This window comes from Pan paniscus, chromosome 13 (assembly GCF_029289425.2).
Source record: "Pan paniscus chromosome 13, NHGRI_mPanPan1-v2.0_pri, whole genome shotgun sequence".
Taxonomy (NCBI): Eukaryota; Metazoa; Chordata; class Mammalia; order Primates; family Hominidae; genus Pan; species Pan paniscus.
The window spans coordinates 71,161,140-71,179,244 of NC_073262.2; the positions used below are offsets into that span (position 1 = coordinate 71,161,140).

The 18,105-nt window shown below is 40.0% G+C and overlaps 1 protein-coding gene across 2 annotated transcripts in view; it reads left to right on the forward strand.

Moving 5' to 3' along the window:
- CERS6 (ceramide synthase 6) overlaps nt 1-18,105 on the forward strand; it is a 326,067-nt gene that overhangs the window by 67,275 nt on the left and 240,687 nt on the right. The window lies entirely within an intron of this gene.

An 18,105-nucleotide genomic window follows, 5' to 3' on the forward strand; every position in this document is an offset into this window, starting at 1 on the left:
GGCCTTTGACCACTTAGTCTTTTTGCAGCCACCACAGTTCCAGCTGTCACTAATACTGACACATTGAAAATGGATCTGTTTCTCTCCCTGCAGAGCTGATGTCTTTCTAAGTTGCATTTCTCTGTTAACAGATGGGTGCATCTCTGAGGCTGACCGTTGGTATTCTCTTCCTCCTTTATGCATCTCTCCCAAGTGTCTTTGTTCCCCATGGCCCTCCTCCCACCCACCTCCTTAGCATTTTGCACAGTCAGCAGTTCCCAACCTGGCTGCACACTGGAATTGCCCGGGGAGCTCCTGACAAAGTCAGTGCCCCGGTCCCACTTGAGCTGAGTCATAATATGTTTCAAAATCCTCCAGGAGATTGTGTTGTGGAGCAGTGTTGAGGATCACTGCTGTAGGTGTGCAATAAGGATTTTTAACTAATTGAACAGTAATTTTATGTACATCATAAATATGGGTTAATGTTTTGGTGCTGGTTGATATTCCTTAGAATGCTGGCCTTGGTAGCATTTTTCAAATTGTTTTCCTGACCATATATCATAAATTATATTGGTTCTTGGCAATACTCTGCCATATATAGAAAAATATATTGGGGAATAGGAGATTCCTTTTTAAAGGGATGTGGTCTTAAATAAAAAAGCAATAGACATCTATGATATAATTTTCTTTAAAAAATTTTTTTAAAATCTTAGATTCAAGGGATACATGTACAGTTTTGTTGCATAGGTCTGTTGTGTGATGCTGAGGTTTGGGTTTCTAATGATCTGTCACCCAAGTAGTGAACATAGTACTGGATAAGTCATTTTTCAGCCCTTGCCCTCCTCCCCACCTTCCCCTTTTGGAACCCCCAGTGTTTATGGTTCCCGTCTTTGTGTTTGTGTGTACCCAATGTTTAGCTCTCACTTGCAGTATTTGGTTTTCTGAGAACATGCAGTATTTGGTTTTCTGTTTCCATGACAGTTCACTTAGGATAATGCCCTCCAGCTACATCCACGTTGCTGCAAAGGACATGATTTCATTCTTTTTTATGGCTGTGTAGTATTCCATGGTGTATATGTATTAGGTTGGTGCAAAAGTAATTGTGGATTTTGCCATCACTTTTAATACCATATTTTCTTTTTCTAATCCACTGTTGATGGGCATCTGGGTTGATTTGTCTTTGCTATTTGACTAGTGCTGTGATGAACATAGAAGTGCAGGTGTCTTTTTGGTAGATGATTTATTTTCTTTTGGGTATTTACCCAGTTATAGGATTGCTGGGTCAAATGATAATTCTATTTTTAGTTCTTTGAGAAATTTTCCACAGGCACTTTTCACATGGACTGAACTAATTTGCATCCCCAGCAATAGTGTATAAGCATTCCATTTGCTCTGCAACCTCACCAACATCTGTTAGTTTTTGATTTTTTAATAATAGCCATTGTGTCTGGTGTGAGATCTTATCTCACTGTGGTTTTTGACTTGCATTTCTCTGATGATTAGTGATGTTGAACATTTTTCATATGTTTGTTGTTGCTCATTTGTATGTCTTTGGAGAAGTGTCTGTTTATGTCCTTTGCCCACTTTTTAATAGGGTTGTTTTATTTTCTCGTTGATTCGTTTAAGTTCCTTATAGATTCTGGATATTACTCCTTTGTTGGGTGCATAGTTTGCAAATAGTTTCTCCCATTCTATAGGTTGTCTGTTTACTCTATTGATAGTTTCTTTTGCTATGCAGAAGCTCTTTAGTTTAATTAGATCCCACTTGTCAATTTTTATTTTTGTTGCGTTTGCTTTTGAAGACTTAGTCATAAATTATTTGCCTGGACCAATGTCTTAGAAGACTTTTTCCTAGGTTTTCTTCTAGGATTTTTATAGTTTAAATTCTTACATTTAACTCTTTAACATTTACAATATACTTTTTTTTTTTTTTTTTTGAGAAGCAGTTTCACTCTGTTGCCTAGGCTGGAGTGCAGTGGTGCACCCTTAGCTCACCGCAACCTCCACCTCCTGGGTTCAAGCGATTCTTGTGCCTCAGCCTCCTTAGTAGCTGGGATTATAGGCATGCACCAACACACCCAGCTTATTTTTGTATTATTAATAGAGAAGGGGTTTCACCATGTTGGCCAGGCTGGTCTCGAACTCCTGACCTCAAGTGATCTGCCGCCTCAGCCTCCCAAAGTGCTGGGATTACAGATGTGAGCCACCACGCTCAACTGGTATACTTTGAATTAAATACTGTAAATAAATTTTGGAAAGACTTCTATACTCTTCTCCTCCCTGCAACATTAATATTATTTGTTTGCTTATGTTTATGAAAGCATGAAAATGCTGTATTCTATTTCTTATAGACATATACGTTTCTGTTTTTGATAGATTACTAAGTCAAGTTTGGTAGAATTGGTTTAATGATTCTACCTTCAGAGAATAAATCTGAGCTGATAGAATTTGAGACTGACAACGCCGTACAGTGATAATACTGGAAAGTAACAGAAGAGACCCCAGATGGTTTCCAAAGCTGGGGTCAGGACCAGCCTAATAAAGCCTGATAGAGTTATGTTCTGTAAGTGAAACGTTACAGTTTAATGCTCAGTGTGGGACAGTGGGGAAACCAGAGCCCTTTTTTTGTTCCTATTGATTTGACTTTTCAAATTTGACTGCATTTTTCTCTTCTCTAACAGAGAGATAACGCCTACCCTGTAAGCTTGATAGATTCATCATGAGTTGACAGATTTGTCATGAAGATCCCATGAGATAAAGGGTGTGTCCCTGGCTTTGAAAAACTGGCCAAGTTCCAGGTGGAAGAAGTGGAGGAGGAGGAGGAGGGGAGGGAGGGGGCAGAGCAGGAGATGGTGATAGTAACACAGCTGCGCCAGGCAGTTCAGTGAGTTCCTAATGCAGCTTCTAGGGTGCATTTGAAATGAGGCACTTCCAGACAGACGTCTTGGGTTCTTCTCACTGAGTCAGAGGTGAAAGATGAGAAGTTGTCATGTTAAACTAATAAGTGACATTAGCAAGGCCAGAAGTTGAAAATAATTCTGCCAGTAGCTTGGGAGCTTCCCCTGCAAAGATTTCCAAGGTCTGTGAGCCAAGAGAGAGCCTTCATTTCTGACAGGAACAGTGGAAAGATCTAAATTAGAAATGGAATAGCCTTTAGAAACCTTCAGGCCGTAAGGGGCTTCACTGAGCATAATTGTCTTTGAATGGAAATATAAGTTTATAATTTGTTAGAAGCAGTTTTTCAAAAGTAAAATAGAGGCATGTAGAGGTTTTTATTGCCTTTCCATCTCCATCATTGAAAGCCTATTTTTGTAAATGCAGTATCTTTAAGGTTCCTGTGCCTGGGTAGTGATTGATTTGAGAACACAGTGGGAAAATTTATTGCGCAAATGATATATTTTTGTGACTTTGTTTGGTTTTGATTCCTGGAAAATTTTACCAGACTATATAGGTCTGGATATAGTTTTATAGCATTGGTCTTGAATACTGAAAATGCGTCACAAACCTATGGAAATTATAATTTACACAGATTTGGGGATCTGTGTAGTAGGCACAGGTGGTAGAGAACTGGGTGGATGCAGGTAGAGAACTGAAGAACTGCAGGCTTTTATGTGGTTTCTGATATAGCCCAGCTACTTCATTTAGGATAAACTATTGGCCGTTTTGTAATTTATAAACTACCTTTTAAAGCAGGGCTCACTTAATACTGAACATTAAAAATTTTTTTCTCTTTGTTACTGCAAGTGTAATTTCTTCTGAACAAATTTCCCTGTTATTTGAAAAATAATTTAGTTAGTAAGCTAAAAGTGTTAGCATTCATTGAAGTTAGGAATTGACTCTTCCCTGTAACTTAGGTGAATTTTTTTTTTAGACAGGGTCTCGCTCTGTTGCTCAGGCTAGAGTGCAGTGGTACAATCATGACTCACTGCAGCCTTGACCTCCCAGGCTCAAGTGATCCTCCAGTTTCATTCCCCTCCCACTGAGTAGCTGGGACTACTGGCATGTACCACTGCAACTGGCTAATTTTTAAATAATTTTTACTTTTTTGTAGAGACAGGGTCTCACTTTGTTGCCCAGGCTGGGCTCGGATTCCTGGGCTCAAGTGATCCTCATGCCTTGGCCTCCCAAAATGCTGAGATTACAGGTGTGAACCACTGTGCCTGGCCCCTGAAATTTTGAATAAAGGGAGAGAAAATGGTGGCAATGAGATAACAAGAACTTTTATGTGTTTTCTAACTACTCAAGTAGATGAAACTCAGTTAGATAGTTATATCTGAATAAATATTCAAACATTTATTATGTGCCAGCAATGATACTATTGATAGCTGTATTAGTAATGCTTTTGGCTGAAAGTAACAGTACCTGATTGATACTGACTAGCTGAAAACTGATGATCTTGTATAACAGGAGCATGTAGGTCAGTTGTTCTGGTTTTGCTGCACTAGCTTTACAAAGCCATAGAGACCTAGAGCCTTTCTGCCTCTCTGCTCTACCATTTTGGGTTTTGTCCTTGAGCTTGTCACCTCTTGATCCCATTATCCCTGCTTCAAACAACATTATCTTTTACAGCAAGGAAGGAAGCAGAAGTTAAAGGCTGAGTGGAAAAATGAACAGTTGTTGTCTTATCAGGGAAGAAGATTTTTTTCAGTCCTTTCTAGTACCCCCAGTAAACTTCTCCATACCTGCTAGGGAAACAGAGAAAACAGATATTTAGAGAGTAAGAATCTGATTTTCATGATTGTCTGAGATGAATCATAATTCAGAATTACCCTTTCCAAATAAAAGGGGTGTTTTGTTTGTATGAATGAAAGAGAGGTGGTCGTTGGGTGGAAGAGCCACACTGTGTACGACAGTGGCACGTGCAGCACTTTTAGAGTAGAAAGAGCAAGCTCTGGCCATTAGGGACCCCACTACCTGCTGGTGGAGAGAAGGCCAATAACCAAATGACTGTAGTGATCTGTGGAATAACTACAGTGTCAAGGAGGTGACAAATACAACACTATTACAGGAAGATTTGGAGAGAGGCGTGGAGGTTCAAGAAAATCTTGGAGAAGATATTATTTGTGATATTCACTGACATTTTCAATAGGTGTAGATGGACAGGCAGTGGCCTTTAGACCTCTTGCAAAGACTAAAGCCCTGGGTTTGTATAGCAGGTGTCCTAGGAGAGTAATCAGTGGGCATATCGGGAAGTATTTGCAGCCCACACATGCCATGGTGGTTGCTGCAATGCTGCATTAGACAGCAGTAGATGGATGAAAATATAACTTAGTGTCCTCTTCAGACTTGTCTGTTCTGTGCCAGTTGCAGTGCTGGATGCTCCTGCAAATAGACTTATCTTCTCCAGTAGACATGCTGATGTTTTTCCCCTTCATGTTCCACTCATTCAAGGGCCACCCTGGACTGCATTTAAAGTTGAATGTTGAGTTCGTGTGTGTGTCTGACATCTATTATTTGTAACCTATAGAAGCAGGTAGTGTGTTTTATGCAAAAGGAAGTCTCAAAGGACCTTGAGTCACATCTCCAACTTTCTTAGTGTGATGTGATAATATCATGCAGTTTAATGAACTGTGGTAGGCTGAGAATGCTCATGACTTACATTAGTTTCATTTTGAATGATGTTTAATAAGCCATGCCAAGTTATTTTCCATACAATTAGAGAAGTCATTGAGCTAATTTTGCTATATAGGAAGAAATTAAGGAAAAAGACGTGGTGATTGTGAAAGGAATGGAGCTAAGTCTCAGTCTTCTCTGAAGTCTCTATCCAGATAGCTCAGTGCTGCTCCATGCTGGGGTCAAGCTGAAATGAGAATGGAGACTCAGATAGAGACGGAATTGAGACACCCAAGTCACCTTTCAAAAAGGGGCATTTGTGGAAAGATAATCCGTGTAACAAAATGATAAACAATAATATTATTGTTGCTGTAGCACTCAGGGGGTTGGGATGAGATAAGCCTAGTGAATGATGTGGCTGCTAAAAACTTAGTGTCTGTAGCTCTGATCGTTGGTATTTGACTTCTAGAATGAGACAGATGATCATTTTACTCTTCTTTTAGTAAATACGGGGTTTTATGTATGTGATATGTACTTACACATCTCTCTTTAAAAAGGATTTATTTCACACAGTGACTGTGCCATTATAATAGCTAATAAAATTAATTATAGTATATATTAATATATATTTTAACTATATTACTTGTGTATTATATATCTAAACTATATATCTGTGTCTATGTCTGTATCTCTAGCTATGTGGACATTTTTCCTGAAGAAAAAAAGATGCATAATATCATAGCTATTTTTGGATGTTGTAGGATTGTCATGTGGAAGAAAGTTTGTCTTTATTCGTCTTGGTAGGAAAGGCTCAGTTGGCAGAGCTATGGAGAGACATTTAGGTTCAGTTCTAAGGAAGAATTTCCTTAGGGTGCTGCCCACAGGTGCAGTGTGGGCTGCTTTAGAGAATTCCTTCATTCCTTAAGACCAGTCTGTTCAAGTCCAGGCCAAGGCAGTGGTTCTCAAGCTTCAGCATGCCTCGAGATTACCTGGAGGGCTTGTTAAACCCAGGTTGCTAGGCCCCACGCCCAGAGTTGTTGATTTAGTAGGGCTGGGACAGGTCCCCAGAATTTGTATTTTTATCTGCTTCTCAGGTGAGGCTGAGGCTGTTGGTCTGGAGACCACACCTTAAGAAACACTGGACAAAGTACAGCATCTCAAACTGCATTGTGTATGGCAGTTATTTGGGGATTTTTGTTAAAACACAAAATCTGATTTGAGTTGGCCTAGAATTGGGCCTGAGAGTCTGCATTTTTAATATATCTACCAGAAAATACCAATGCTTATGGTTCTTGGGTCACAATTCTTGTAACGGGGTAAATAATCCCTTGTCAGTGATGACGAGGCTTGAGGAAATTTAAACATTCAATGGGCTTTTGGGCCAGAGGGTATTCAAAGTCCTATACAACGGCGGAGCCCCTGTGAAATGATTTTATTTTGGTAAGTCCCTAATGGGGACAAAGAAAAAGTTGACTTTTGCCTTTCAAAAAAATTTTTATGGTAAAATGCCCTTTTCTTACAATTATCACACCATCATTACTAGCATTTTATGACCCTTCTCTGCAGGTCTTTAAATAAGAACTCATTTAAGTCACTCTATGAGCTGTTGCCCCTTAGGAAAATGCCTCATTGATTGAGTCTACCACTGAGCTTTAAATGGAGATGACCTTCATTTTAAAAATTTAACTGAGCTTTGATATTTACTTGCACATTTGGTTATTTCTCATAAATGCTCCTATCAAAGAATTTTGAGAGTTTAATACCATTATGTCCACTCAGTGTGCTTTCTAATGATGCCCCTAGGGTTGTGGCTATTTAAGGATTACAATAAATCAAGAGAATACTAATCTTTTAAAAAATAATGTGGATCTGTATCCACTGTTTGGGTAATGCAAATTTGCATTAAGAAAACAAAATGTCCCCCAAGAGGATATGCATGTTTCCTTATTAAGAGCCAAGTGAATATTTCATTCTGTTTTCTCCTATTTGCTCCTTATGAGTAAGCTGTGTTTTGCCTTTGTTAGCTTCAAAGTTTGCTCTCTAAGGCCTCTTATTTGAGCTTCTCTTTGATTTTAATCCTGTGAGTTTCCGTTGCTGTTTAGGTTTTCTGGCATTGAGGGGATATTCTCCTAGAAGCACAAGCAGTTCATAGACCAACTGGAAGTACACGATGAAGAGCTCAAAAAAGAAAAGCTGGTTATTAATAGCTCTTTAACTTATTGATATGTTATTTTTCTCATACAAAGAGAAGAAAACCAGCATTTGCCTGTATATGTGCCAGGCACTTCACACCAGTGTATCATTTAATTCTTTAAACAGCCATATGGTCCAGGTGATATAACTGTATTACAGAAAAACTGACTCAGGGAGGTAAACTAACCTAATATCTCACAGCTAGTGAGTGATCAAATCAGGATTTGAACCTATGACAGCTTGCCTTTAAAGCTGTTTAGCTGCTTTTTATACAATGAGGCTTCTTAATACAAACAGTAAATTGTTTGGAATGCAGATGTTTCCACACCCTGTGCGAGTGGCCTGACAGCAGAAGGTTTTGAATGAGAGAGGGAGAAAATAAATGTCCTGGTCAGTTAGTATCTCTTTAGTTTCTTATCCAGGAGCCTTCAACAAATTCTGTATTAGCCTGTGCTATAAAAAGCAAGTGAAGATAGATGCCCAGTTGGCAGGAGCATCCCCAGATTGAAGCATTTGAACACGTGAAGAACACTCTGTGCTGGTTATTAAGCCATCATCTCTTGGCCCCAAATCTACCCTTCATATTTTGTTTGTGACACTGGGGCTGAGGCTCTAAAACCATGTTTCTCCTTTGCTGGCTTCTTCCCTATAGTTTCTGTCAACAGAAGGTTCTAGAGGGAGGCTGCTTGGCTGGAAGAGGAAGACTGGACATGCTTATCCTGTTTGCCTCCTTTCCTGAAAGTATCCCCTTAGCATCAGTGGATTTTTCTTCTTTATTTAAAAATAGACTTTATTTTTAAGAGCAGTTTTAGGTTCACATCAAGATTGAATTAGAAAGTACAGAGATTTCCCATATCCCTGTCCCTACACATGCGTAGACTCCTTTGTTATTAACATCTGCCAGCAGAGAGTACATTTGTTGCAGTCGATTAACCTATGTCATATTATTATCACCCAAAGTCCATGGTTTACTTTAGGGTTCCTTCTTGGTGTTGTACATTCTGTGGGTTTATACAGATTTATAATGCCATGTGTCCTAGTCCATTTTATGCTGCTGTAATAAAATACCTGACACTGGGTAGTTTGCAAAGAATTAAATTTATTTCTCACAGTTCTAGAGGCTGGGAAGTTTAAGATCAGGCACTGGCGGGTGTGGTGGCTAGTAAGGGCCTAGTCTCTGCTTCCAAGATGGCACCTTGAAGGCTGCATCCTCTGGAGTGGAGGAATGCCGTTCTTCCCATGGCAGAAGAACAGAAGAGCAAGAGGGAGTGAACTCATTTCCTTGAGGGCACCCCCGCCATCCATTTTTTTGGATTTAGAGTTTGGCGCTATTGCCCAGGCTAGAGTTAAGTAGCATTATCTCAGCTCACTGTACCCTCCACCTCCCAGGCTCAAGCAATCTTCCCACCTCAACCTCCGAAGTAGCTGGGACAACAGGTGTGCACCACCACACCAGGCTAATTTTTGCATTTTTTGTAGAGATGGGATTTTGCCATGTTGCCCAGCCTGGTCTCGAACTCCTGAGCTTGAGTGATCTGCCCACCTAGACCTTCCAAAAATGCTGGGATTGCAGGTGTGAGCCATCATGCCCAGCCTCCATGAGCCCTTTTTACATGACATTAACCCATTCATGAAGGTAGTGCCCTCATGACCTAAACACCTCCCATTAGTCCCCACCTTCCAACACTGTTGCATTGGGGATTGTGTTTTCAATACGTTAATTTTGAGGGACACATTCAAACCATTGCACCATGTATTTACTATTATAGTATTACAGAAGGTAGTTTCACTGCCCTAAAAATTATTTCATCAGCAGCTGTTCTACACCCAGCAGGAGTGTTTTGTTTTCAGTGATTGATTCTGGTTTCTTACTTTTCCCCGGCAATCTCTTAAAGCCATCTCTAGTGGGGGGCTGCCCCCTCATCAGGGGTCTGGGTTTTTCCCCAGTCCCTACTCTTCCTCCCAGCCCTAGGGCTGGTGGCTGTTCCTACCTCCTCTGTGACATCTCAGGGTTTCCTTTGTGTCTTTTAGTACTCTAATATCAATTTAACTATTTCTTATTTTAAATTGTGTCTGTTAAAATAATTTGTGGTTTCTGTTTTCCTGACTAGATCCTGACCAATACTCTTTGGGAGAGTAACCTCTAAGCTACATTGAAGCATGTACTGTGAACAGATATTGCCCAGTGCTGACATAAGGGAGTTAGGCAGAAGTTGTAGAAGAACTAGAGGAATTTGCAAACAAATTTGTTAGGTTCATAGTTTTATAGCATGAGTCACTGCTGGGATAGCATGTCAAATATGAGGAAAACAAACAGACAAACAAAAAACAGGAGAAAGCAGCCAAATGAGAGAAGCTGTGTGTTCTAGCATCAGCTTTTCTAATAGGTTTGGGAGTACTACTTTCTCTGGACCTCAGTTTCCTCACCTTTAAATCTTAGGTAATAGTGATTGTGAAGTTAAATGAAATTAAGAGAATTGAAAGTACTTGTAAAAAGTATAAGGCCTTGAATTCAAATAAACGATTGTGACAATGAAATAATATTGTAATGCCATCACCAGACTTGATCTGTCTATATAAAGGAGTTTGCTGGGACCATAGGGGTTGTTAAGTGATAATAGGGTGAGGGGTTATGGAGACCAAGCCATCATGAGGGCCACTCTGTCATGGCATCCATTGTGCCAGGAGCATGTGCTGTCTCATTCAACTTTACCATTTTATAGTGGACAAACTAGTTTGTTGATGTTGAGAATCAACTTTCTTAATTATTCTCCATTTCTGTCAGTGTGAAGGATTCTACCGTCATTGTCTCATTCTTTCTGTTGTTCTCAGTCATCCTCGATTGTGAAACAGGCACATGGTAAGTAGTGGTGTTAGGCTGTCAGATTCTTCTGGGGGGAATTTTAGCACACTAAGAGACCATGAGTTTTAATGAAAACCTTTATGGAGTTGGTGACTCTGTTTTTTGAAATTCTATAAAGTCATTCTGTTATCAGTAATCCACCAGAAAAATAAAGGGCCTCATCCTCATTAAACTCTGCATACAACCAAAAGTCTTCTGTGGTAGATCAGGAGTAAAACCAGGTACCGATCATTGATGACCAAATTTTGTGGGTTTTGAGGCACCAATGGATAATCCCTTGTAGTATTAATATCTAGGCCAAAAGGAATGTTCACAGACTCATAAACACGTGTCACCAACTCAACAAAGTCAGAAATGTTAGAGGGCTCAGTCCTTGGAGCAGAATGACAGGAATCTGTATTGGCATTCATCTCTTCAGTTTTTAGTTCAAGTTACTGAAACACTAGAATCTTTTCCTCATTTGTGAAGCAGTGATGATAATATCTATTTGCTTATTCCTCAGGGACATTTTGAGGGTTGACTGAGATCAAATGTGAAAGGACTTGGTGAATTGTAAGGCACCTAGAAAATATAATGGAATTAAAGGATTAATGCATTACAGGAAGGCTTGGAATCCCACCCCCACCCCCAAGACCTGACATTTAGCTTCAGGGGCAATTTGGGGATTTCTGGACAAATCCAGCAGTCACAGGGGCCTATAAGACAGTCTGTGTAGAGGCGCTGAAGGCCTGCTTCTCGCAGCTATGTGTTTCTTGGCTGGTCATCTGAGGAAGATGAATGATAAGGGAGGCCCAGGCCCCCACACAGAGTGAGCTGCTTGAGGGCAGTGACAGGGAACGTGTCTGTAAGAGTGCCGAGGGGTATGGTTAAAGGGAATTTTGAGGCACTTCGGATTTGTGTGACATGTCAAAAGCTGACAGGCTGTGCTGGAAGCAGCAGTTAGAGATGGAGTTGCCAAATCGCATTCGGTGAGGTACAGTGGCATGACTGACAGCAAAATTCTGTGAGGGTGCAGTTATATCCTTCCATGAGAGGGGCAGACAGTATCATTCTCCATGTGCAGAGAAGATACTGCCTTACTCAGACATTACAGATTCCCAAAAGATTCATTGACAATTACTGTAATTTTACAAGTACCACAATACTGTGCAAATATTGGCTAACATATAGTGGTAATATCTTAAAGACTTTCTCGACAGGGGTATTTTCGTATATAAATACATACCATGCAATTGTTCTTCTACAATTTGATGTTTTTTTACATCTGGTTTTATGCAGAATACAGGAACATATGTTTCATTGTTTAAGATGAAGACATAATTTGTTTGAATTTTATGAGCTTCATCCTTTAACGGCTAGATTCTGTGTTTCTTTAATAGTTGAAGTGAACTCATCATGAAATATCTTAAGTCTAGGGTACTTTTTCCTAGAATCCTGGAAATGTGTAGCAAGGAGCGGCAGTTTTGACATTTCTCACATTACCTTGGACTTTCCAAGGATCCCAGCTCTTAGGTTTTGAATGTGATGGCCTTTTGGTCTCTGATCTGAAGTGATCAACTCCTCAGATGAGGTTGGTATGGACTAGACTGACTGACCTGTTTATTACTGCTATTTAAGATTAAGCTATGATTTTTAGAAAGTTTCTTGTGAATCGTTTTTAACTACTACCACAAAAAGCCTTTGCCAATGGTTATTTATTAATAAAAGCAACCACTGTCTAAGGGTCTTTTCCACTTTTAAAAAATAATAAAATGAAGATAGATTCAGAAAACAATCCTTAATTAAAAAAATTAAAGTTAGAAAAGAAAAAGATGGATGAGGAAAGGTTTATAGGATTCAGGCTGTTTATTCTGGAAGAGAGAAGAATGCAAGATGACTTAATCTGTGTTTTGAAATATTTGAGGAGGTTATAGACTGCACCATCTCTAGAGGACTGAGAAAAGAGGAAATGGGTTTACATTTCAGCAAGAAGGAATGACACAGGAAGAACATTTTGAGTATGATGAAAAACTAAAATAGGACACTTAGGGAAGATTAAAAAACAACTTTTTATTTTGAAATAATTATAGATTCACAGGAAATTGCAAAGAAACATACAGGGAGATTTCATGCCTAAAGGAAGTTTTTGAATGCTCTCTCTAGAGAAAAATCTGGCTTGGAGAAAGGCAGTTGGACCAAATGACATAGTAAGCTGGAAGTTTTCTGGCTCTTTCACAAATCTGTGCATCTTATGCTCTTCCCATAACATGTTTCCCATTAAAAGTCACTGACTGTCCGGGTACGGTGGCTCACGTCTGTAATCCCAGCACTTTGGGAGGCCAAAGCGGGTGGATCACCTGAGGTCAGGAGTTTGAGACCAGCATGACCAACATGGTGAAACCCCGTCTCTACTAAAAATACAAAATTAGCCAGGCGTGGTGGCAGGTGCCTATACTTCCAGTTACTCGGGAGGCTAAGGCAGGAGAGTTGCTTGAACCTGAGAGGTGGAGGTTGCAGTGAGGCAGGATCGCTCCACTGCACTCCAGCCTGGGCAACAGAGCGAGACTCTGTCTCAAAAAAAAAAAAAAAAAAAAAAGGTCAGTGACCACCACAGACGAGGGCACCTTCTGATGTGTGAAAAGTATGTTTCTTGTCATGAAAATTTAAGGAGAACCAGCACTTGCTGAATATTTTCCAAATTTGGGCTCCATTGTGAGAGGTGCTCAGACAAAATTTGCCAGGTAGATTTTATTGTCTTCATTTTGTAAGCATAGTAACTAGGGTTCAGAAATATTAAACCGCTTTCCAACAATCTAGGCTCAGAGTAGGTGCACCTGGGATATGAGTTTGCACCAGAGGAATTGTTCTTTCTACTATATGATGCTACTAGAGAACAATTCATATTTTTCCTAAGAAGAAAATTGTCTTCTTACTGCACACTACTCTGCATGCCATCCTCCCCTATCTCTGTCCCATTCCAGTTGCTCCCAAGGTGCCAGTGATTTAGAAAATCCCAACATGAAACAGAGTGTAATTATGATTTTCATTATGTAGATGAGAAAATAGAGAAGTTCTGTGGTGTCTCCAGGCCCAGGAAGAAGCAATTTCTTTTCTGGTGGCATCAGAGATTCTCTTAACTATATTTATTTAGTGTTGATAACACTTTTTTTGGAGTAATTTCATCTAGTTGCATAGTTTCATGTCTTTTGGTGTTCTCATTGCCTTGAATGCCATCCTTTTTTTTCTATCTGAACAGGTACTAAAAATGGCCTTTTATTTTTATTCCATTTGTTTCTCCTTTGTCTCAGTCACAGTGGAGCCCTTTGCTAGAAGAGCCCCATGGAGTTAGCTAAATTGTAGCTGTCTCAGGGCTTTCCATGTTAGATTTTTGTATCATGGAGGTTTTGAGTCTTACCTGGGATAGAGACCATCTTGTTCATCTCTATTTTTAACAATACTTACTTTTAATTTTTGGCATTAAAAATTTGAACTCTCATTTTAAGACGTTGAAAAATACAGAAAAACATTTTTTAAAGAATATAAAGTAAGCCATAATCCCATTGTTTGGCAACAAATATAGGTAACCTTTTAATATATTTTCAGTTTCTTTTATATGGCAGAAATTTATATGTAAATAAACAGTGACCAGATAGACATTGTTTTCTCTCATTTCTGAGCATTTTTTATGTTACTAAATATTCATTGAAAGCATTTAAGTTATTTACCTTTAAAATAAATATAAAGTGTATATAAGCACAAATTTAAAGTAGTACAGAAAAGTATGAAATACACATTGTCTTAACCCTAAAAGGTTATTGCCTTTAACGGTTTCTCACTACTCTTCCTGATAACAAATTTTAAAAGTACCTACACAAGTGGAATATTATACTTGTTGTGTATCTTGCATTTTATACTTGTTGTATATCTTGCATTGATTTTCACATCAATGTTCATCAGGGATATTGGCCTGAAATTTTCTTTTTTTGTTGTGTCTCTGCCAGGTTTTGGTATCAGGATGATGCTGGCCTCATAAAATGAGTTAGGGAGGAGTCCCTCTTTTTCTATTGTTTGAAACAGATTGGAATAGTTTGGAATAGATTGGAATAGTTTGGAATAGTTTGGATTAGACTGGAATAGTTTGGAATAGATTGGAATTGTTTGACTTCTTCTTTTCCTATTTGAATACCTTTTATTTCTTTCTCTTGCCTAATTGCCATGGCCAGAACTTCTAATATTATGTTGAATAGGAGTGGTGAGAGAGGGCATCCTTGTCTTGTGCCCGAAGGGAATGCTTCCAGCTTTTGCCCATTCGGTATGATGAGTTTCTGCTGAAAGGTCTGCTGTTAGTCTGGTGAGCTTCCCTTTATATGTGACCTGGCCTTTCTCCCTGGCTGCCCTTAACATTTTTTCCTTCATTTTGACCTTGGAGAATCTGACAATTATGTGTCTCAGGGTTGATCTTCTCGTGGAGTATCTTAGTGGTGTTCTCTGTATTTCATGAATTTGCATGTTGGTCTGTCTTGCTAGGTTGGGGAAGTTATCCTGGATAATATCCAGAAATGTGTTTTCCAGCTTGTTTCCATTCTCCCCATGTCCTTCAGGTACTCCAGTCAATCATTGGTTCGGTCTTTTTACGAAATCCCACATTTCTTGGAGGCTTTGTTATTCCTTTTCATTCTTTTTTCTCTAGTCTTGTCTGCATGCCTTATTTCAGTAGGGCGGTCTTCAAACTCTGATATGCTTTCTTCCGCTTGGTTGATTTGGCTATTGATAGTTGTGTATGCTTCACGAAGTTCTCGTGCTGTGTTTTTCAGCTCCATCAGGTCATTTATGTTCCTCTCTAAACTGGTTATTCTAGTTAGCAGCTCCTGTCACCTTTTATCAAGGTTCTTAGTTTCTTTGCATTGGGTTAGAACATGCTCCTTCAGCTCAGTGTAGTTTTTTATTACCCGTCTTCTGAAGCCTACTTCTGTCAATTTGTCCATCTCATCCTCCGTCTAGTTCTGCACCCTTGCTGGGGCGACGTTGCGATCATTTGGAGAAGAGTCATTCAGGCTTTTTGGGTTTTCAGTGTTTTTTCCTTGATTCTTTTTCATCTTCGTGAGTTTGTCTAGTTTCGATCTTTGAACCTGCTAACCCTTGGATGGGGTTTTTGTGGGGCTTTTTTTTTTTTTTTTTTTTTAAATTGTTGATGCTGTTGTCGTTGCTTTCTGTTTGTTTTTCTTTCAATGGTCAGGTCCATTTTCTGCAGGGCTGCTGCAGTTCCCTGGGGGTTCATTTCAGGACCTATTCATCTGGCTCGCTCCCGCGTCGAGAGATGTCACTCAAGGAGGCTGGAGAACAGCAAGGATGGGTGCCTGCTCCTTCTTCTGGTATCTCTGACTTCGAGGGGCACCAACCTCAAGCCAGTAGGATCACTCCTGTATAGGGTTCCTGACAACCCCTGTTGGACGGTCTCACCCTGTTGGGTGGCATGGGGAACAACAGGAGCCGTTTAACAAAGCACTTTGTCCCTTGGTGGAAGGGGTGTGCCTCACTGTGGGGAAACACAGTCATCTGGGCTGCCCAGATTCCTCAGAACTACCAGGAGGAAAGGCTAAGTCTGCTGGTCCGCAGAGACTGCGGCCACCCCTTCCACTAGGAGTTTAGGTCCAAGGAGATCCGTGTTCTGTCCCTGAGCCTCTGGCTGGAGTTATTGGAGTTCCTGCAGGGAAGCCCCACCCAGTGAGGATCAGGCCTGAGGAGGCACTCTGGCTGCAGTCTGCCACAGCCAGTGTGTTGGGCTGTCGGGGACACGTCTTGGGACCAAGCCGTCCAGCCTCCCTGGCTCCAGCAGGGGAAAAGCATGGCCTGGAGCTATAGTGATAGATGCTGCCTTTCTCCCGCCCAGGGAGCTTAGCATGTTAAGCAGAGTGAGTCCCAGTGCTGGCTGCTGCTCCTCCCCTAAGGAGCTCATATGGCTTAGACAGCAGGCAGCCGCAGCTGTGGTGCTGGTCACCCTTCCCCCTGAGAGCTCAGTAGTGTTAAGCAGATTCCAGCTGAAGGGCTGTTGAGAATCCGTGTGGCTCTGGAGTTGGGACGCTAGGCCCCGGTGGAATGCGTTCACGAGTGGGATCTTCTGATCCATGGGTTGCACCATTCCGTGGAAAAGGCACGGATTCCCTGGCTGGGTAGCATGTTCACTTACTGCTTCCCTTGGCTGCGGGGAGAGGGTTCTCCTGGCTCTCAGGTGGGCCGCCATACCACACTGCTCTTCCTTCCTCTCCGTGGATCGTGCCAGCCTCCTAGTCAGTTCTGATGAGAGAACATGGACACCTTGGTTGCCGGTGAAGGATTCACACGCTTACTATGGTTCTTTTTGATTGGAGCCTCAGATCGCCACTGTTTATAGTCGGCCATCTTGGCCCTGCCCAACAATGTTTTGATACCAGTTTTTTTTTTTTTTTTTTTTGAATGAGGATGACCATCTTTTCATATGTCTATTGGTCATTTGTTACTTATTTCTGTATACTACCTTTTTATATCTCGTGTGCATTTTTAATTAAACTTCGATATGAGAAATTTATTGGCATTCTTATTTTTCCAAATCATTGGCCATATTTCACATTATAAAACTCAGCCTGATGGGCATGAAATGGTCTTGGTACATTTTCCTGATGTGGCTGAATATCTTGTTGTATGTTTATTGATGTTTCTATTTGTTCTTTTGAAAATTGCCTACTTAACGTGTTTTGTCCATTTTTCTGTTGATCATCAAAAATCTTTAAAAATGTGAAAATCTAGGATGTAGAAGAGTCTGGAAATTTTCATCTTCAAAACTTTATGGTTAATTTCTTGAAGCTTTAGCTAGCAAAAGTGATCCTAAATTCAAGTGGCAGAGATAATGCAGATGGAAGAATGGATAGTTATCCTGTGATGACAGAGTATTTTAGTGGTCAACCTAAATAATTCAATTCTTCAGATTCACTTTTGCTTGTATCGTTGATATCATAACAATATGGTGGGACTTTGATCAGAGTTCTGTACTGTCAGAAAGGGCCCAGTGGCTATTTTCTTAGAGAATAGTCCCAGTAGCAAGAAATAAGAACAACAATATAATATGAACACACGTAGAGATCTAATGTACATGAGGCCTGAGTTAACAACATTGTATTGTTTTGGAGATTTTTTAATAAAATAAATCTATTTATTTTAAATAAGTAGATTCTAGCTGCTTTTGTCACACACACAGTGAGATGATATATTAATCTGCTTCACTATAGTAGCCATTTTACTATATATGTATTCTATAACATGTTGCACACCTCAAATATACACAACAAAATTTATAAAACAAAAAAAGAACAACAGTGTAAGTCTTTGTAACCATTAAATACCGTGCCCTACCAGGATATGTAATTTTCTGAGGGAAATATTCACAGTAGGAAAGTAAAGCAAATTATAAATACATGTAGTATGATGTAATTTTGTTTAATAAAAACATGATAAGCAAAGTATAAAGAAAGATCTGGTAGCATGTGGGGGAGGGATAGCAGAAA